The sequence below is a fragment of the Ziziphus jujuba genome, chromosome 11 (genome assembly GCF_031755915.1).
Source record: "Ziziphus jujuba cultivar Dongzao chromosome 11, ASM3175591v1".
NCBI lineage: Eukaryota > Viridiplantae > Streptophyta > Magnoliopsida > Rosales > Rhamnaceae > Ziziphus > Ziziphus jujuba.
Window position 1 is genome coordinate 2869621 of NC_083389.1, and position 5442 is coordinate 2875062.

The 5442-nt window shown below is 39.0% G+C and overlaps 1 pseudogene; it reads right to left on the minus strand.

Annotated features, from left to right (window-relative positions):
• Positions 1-528: 528 nt before the first annotated feature.
• On the minus strand, positions 529-4706 carry LOC132799867 (uncharacterized; annotated as a pseudogene).
• Positions 4707-5442: the final 736 nt, after the last annotated feature.

Genomic DNA, 5442 nt, shown 5'->3' on the forward strand with positions numbered 1-5442 from the left:
TAAAATACAGTAAAACCCGCGAAGAATACAGCAAATTCGGCCTTTCCTTCTCCTTGTGCGCAAACCACCTTGTTGGTCGGCTTTGAAGCTACTTTGGCTGGTTTCTATGACTCATCCTCCATATGAATTGAAACCATAAAGATGGGGTTCCACTTCATACAACCCGGCCTCTTTATTGTTACCAAAAATGTCACCCGACCCCGTTTTGGCTTCTATTGCTTGTATGAGTAAAACAGGCCTTTGTTCTTTAGATATGGCCAACCCCTCTTGACTATGACTTATTCCTTGTATGAAGATAGCAAGATTGTCCTTGAACTTCTTGGCTTGGGCCCTAGTGATCGGCCCCACCTTCATTTGTAATGGGTCAGCACCCCAGCGGGTTGTTGGTCGAGCTGTCTCGGGTGGATTCGCATCATTCCCCTCCTCTTGAAAAGGATTTGTCCTCAAATCAAAATCATCACCTGCAGCAAAAGGAGATAAATCAGCAACATTAATGGAGGCACTAACATTATACTCACCCGGTAGATCAAGCTTGTAAGCATTGTCGTTTATCCTCTCCAAAACTTGAAAAGGTCCATCACCCCTCGGCATGAGTTTTGATTTCATTTGTTCGGGGAATCTTTCTTTCCTTAAGTGCAGCCACACCCAATCTCCAGGTTCAAACACCATTGATTTTCAGCCTTGATTAGCCACCCTTGCATATTGCTCGGTCCTTCTCTCAATGTTTGCTCGAGTCTTCTCATGAATCTGCTTTACAAAATCAGCTTTTTGTTTTCCATCTAGATTAGCACGCTCACTTAAAGGCAAAGGTGTTAAATCTAATGGAGTCAAAGGATTAAAACCATAAACAATTTCAAATGGAGTAAATTTGGTTGCTGAATGTAAAGACCTATTATATGCAAATTCAACATGTGGCAAACATTCTTCCCAAGTCCTTAAGTTTCTACTAATTAATGCTCTCAACAATGCAGACAAGGTTCTATTTACTACTTCGGTTTGTCCATCAGTTTGTGGATGACAAGTAGTTGAAAATAAAAGCTTAGTACCTAATTTAGCCCACAATGTTTTCCAAAAATAGCTTAAGAACTTAGCATCCCTATCCGACACAATAGTTTTTGGCATTCCATGCAATCTCACAATTTCCTTGAAAAATAAATTAGCAATGTTGGATGCATCATCAGTTTTATTACATGCAATAAAATGTGCCATCTTAGAAAACCTATCTACTACAACAAATATTGAATCCTTACCTATCCTTGACCTAGGCAACCCAAGAAAAAATCCATAGACAAATCTATCCAAGGATAGGTAGGAATCGGCAAAGGCTTATACAATCCATGCGGTTTCAATGTTGATTTTGTTTTTCGGCACTTCACACATCTTTCACAAATTCTCTCAACATCTCTCCTCATGTTAGGCCAATAAAAATGTTCTTGCAGCAAGGATAAAGTCTTTAAAATACCAAAATGACCCATTAAACCACCCCCATGTCCTTCCCGAACCAATAATTCCCTAATACTACAATTAGGCACACAAAGTTTGTTTTCCTTAAACAAATATCCCTCAAATATGTAAAATTTATTAAATCCATGTTTCAAACAGGTTCTAAAAATTTGTCCAAAGTCACTATCATGCTCATAAAGTTCATTCAATTGTTCAAATCTAAGCAATCTAGCATCTAAGGTAGAAAAGAGCACATACCTTCGGGATAATGCATCGGCAACCACATTTTCCTTACCTTTTTTGTAGCGGATCACATATGGAAATGTTTCAATAAATTCAATCCACTTAGCATGCCTTCGGTTGAGCTTTCCTTGACCCTTGATATGCTTCAAAGACTCATGATCCGTATGAATCACAAACTCCTTTGGCATGAGATAATGCTGCCACGTCTCCAAAGCCCTCACCAAAGCATACATCTCCTTGTCATAAGTCGGGTAGTTTAGGGCAGCTCCATTCAATTTTTCACTAAAGTAGGCTATGGGCCTTCCTTCTTGCATTAAAACAGCTCCAATACCTACACCCGAAGCATCACACTCAATTTCAAAAGTCTTAGAAAATTTTGGCAAAACTAACAAAGGTGCATTACATAATTTTTCTTTCAACAAATTAAAAGATTTTTCTTGTACTTCCCCCCATTTGAAGCCAACATTCTTCTTGACAACTTCATTCAATGGTGCTGCTATGGTACTAAAATCCTTGACAAATCTTCGGTAAAAGCTTGCCAAGCCATGAAAGCTCCTCACTTGGGTAATGGATGTAGGAACCGGCCACTCTTGGATTGCCTTCACTTTAGCTTGGTCAACTTTGATTCCTGCAGCACTTACTACAAAACCTAGAAATACAAGTTCTTCTTTTCAAAAGTCACATTTTTTAATGTTAGCAAATAATCTATCCTTTCTAAGAACTTGCAAAACTTGCCTAAGTTGATCCACATGGTCATCCAAATTTCGGCTATATATTAAAATGTCATCAAAATATACAACCACAAATTTACCAATAAATGGACGCATTACATGATTCATAAGCCTCATGAAAGTACTAGGTGCATTGGATAATCCAAAAGGCATAACTAACCATTCATACAGTCCATATTTAGTTTTGAATTCGGTTTTCCATTCATCACCTTCTCTCATCCTAATTTGGTGATAACCACTCCTAAGATCAATTTTTGTAAACATGCAAGCACCATGCAACTCATCAAGCATATCATCTAATCTAGGAATGGGATGTCTATATTTGATGGTAATATTATTTATAGCCCTACAATCAACACACATTCTCCAAGAACCATCCTTTTTAGGTACCAACAAAACAGGAACAGCACAAGGACTTAAACTCTCACGAATATATCCTTTATCAAGCAAATCACTTACCTATTTTTGCAGCTCCTTTGTTTCTTCGGGATTGCTCCTATAAGCTGGTCTATTTGGTATGGAAGCCCCTGAAACAAAGTCAATTTGATGTTCTATCCCTCGAATAGGTGGTAAACCACTTGGAATCTCATTTGGGAAGACATCTCCAAATTCCTTCAAAAGAGAAATCATTGAACTTGGCAATTCAAGTTCTTAAAAGTTAGTTTGATCATTTAAATAATTTTCTTTGTAAAGCATGACCAGCAAGGGTTTCTTACACTCAATAACCTTATTAATATCCCCTAAACTCAAATAAAAATTCTGGTTTTTCCTCTCTTTTCTTTCTTTTCTTTTTCTTCCTTCGGTTTGGCTCTCATTGGCGAAAATTTCCGGTTTTTTTATGCTTTCGGGTTTGCTCTCTTTTCTCTCCTCTCTCTCGGCTTTTTCTTGGTCTTTCCACTCAACATGAACCTTAGAACCCTTACCTTGGTCAGCAACCTCAATCTTACCTTCTTGAAAGGATGGTGAGGCCATTGGTGCCATACTTGCTTTTTCCTTGAGCTTCTCGGCTTCTCTCCTTTGTTGCATTTGTAATTGGTCTTTGTAAACCTCTTTAGGAGATAATGGTTCCAGCTTGATCTTCTTCCCTTTAAACCTGAAAACAATACTATTTTCTCGACCAAAATGAGTAGCATCTTTATCAAATTGCCATGGTCTACCTAATAGTATATGTCCGGCAATCATAGGCACAATATCACATAAAACTACATCCTCATATCTACCTATATTAAATTTTACTTTGGCTTGTTTGTTTACTTTCATCTCACCACTATCATTAAGCCATTGTAATCTATAAGGTTCTGGATGTTTAATTGTTTTCAAGCCTAATTTATCAACTACAAGATTACTTATCACATTAGTACAACTCCCACTATCTATAATCATGTTACAAATTTTACCTTGTATTTCGCAGCGAGTGTGGAAGATGTTTTCCCTTTGTATCTGCTCCTCATCTTTGTAGACAGCAAGTACTCTCCTTGAAACCAAGCTTAACTCGGAATTAGATGTATCTACAGGTTCGGTTTCATCTTCATTACAAGCCTCCTCTTGCTCGGTTTCAGCCCCACTTTCTTCACTTGCGGATTCCAGCTCACCATCGCCCTTTAATACCATGATTCTTCTATTTGGGCATTGGCTGGATATGTGTCCTCTTCCTTGGCACTTAAAACAAATTATTTCTCTAGATTTTTGAGGTTTAGGATCAGATTTTATCTCACCTCTAAGTGCTTGGACAGATTCGGTCTTGACCTCCCTTCTTGGCCGGTTGGTAGATTCCTCTCCTAATTTCGGCCTCAACTTGTTTTCATAAGTTGAATTGTTTTTCCAGCCACTTGAACTTGTCCTTCCACTGCTAGAAACTCCTCCAAACCGTGTACTAACACTCCTCCTCTTGAATTGGTTCTCAAGTTTAATGGCTACATGCAACATCTCCTCCAATTCCAAGTATTGTTGTAATTCAAGTTGGTTGGCAATGTCACGGTTTAACCCTCCAAGAAATCTTGCCATTGTTGCCTCTCTATCCTCCCTCATGTTTAACCTCATCATTAACATCTCCATCTCTTTGTAATAATCCTCCACAGACTTACTTCCTTGAGACAAAGATTGAAGCCTTTGATGCAGCAACCTTTGGTAATGGGATGGCACAAACTGCTTCCTCATGACTCCTTTCATTTGTCGCCATGTTGTAATTAAGTCTTCACCAACCCTCCTTCGGGTGCTTTGCTCATTTATCCACCATTGGAGTGCATAATGGCCAAACTCCATTGCTGCCATCTTCACCTTCTTACCTTCCGAATAGTTGTGGCAGTCAAAAATCATCTCCATTTTCTCTTCCCACTCCAAATAAGCTTCAGGATCACTTTTACCCATAAAAGGTGGGATATTAACCTTGATATTCCCCAAATCTTCATCTGTATCCTCCCTCCTATATCTCCCACGGCCAGCTCTATCTTGGACAGCAAAGGTTTCGTCCATACCTTCCTCAAAGTCACCGTCCAATGGCTCCTCATCAAATTCCTCTCTCGGCCTCTCGCGACCTCCTCGTCCTCGGCCTCGTCCTCCATGGAATTCTTGCCTATTTCTTGTATTTGGCCTTCCTTGTGAGGCTTCTAATCTTCCCACTCTTTGATTTACATGCTCAAATTGAGCACTCATCCGCTGTATTGATTCCAAAATAGTTCTCAAGTCCACTTGGTCTCCACTTCCGGTAGCTCGGTCATCGCCATGAAATGCTACGGACTCTTCCTCATTGATCCTCAAGGGTGGATCTCCTCTTATTATTCTAGAATCTGCCATGTTAGTAAAATATTGCAAAAATAAAATAAATCCTCACAATATTCACTCCCTCACGTGTTTCACTCAAACAAGGTCTCGACACTCGTGATTGCACACTAGTTTCGGCTTTTACCCTCTTTTAAGCTCTCACACTCTTGCCTTTTTCCACTCAATGAATTATCTCAAAGTTCTAATTAAAACACCCACAAAACAGCAATTAGATCACTAGTATGTTTTAATTAAACTTATCAAC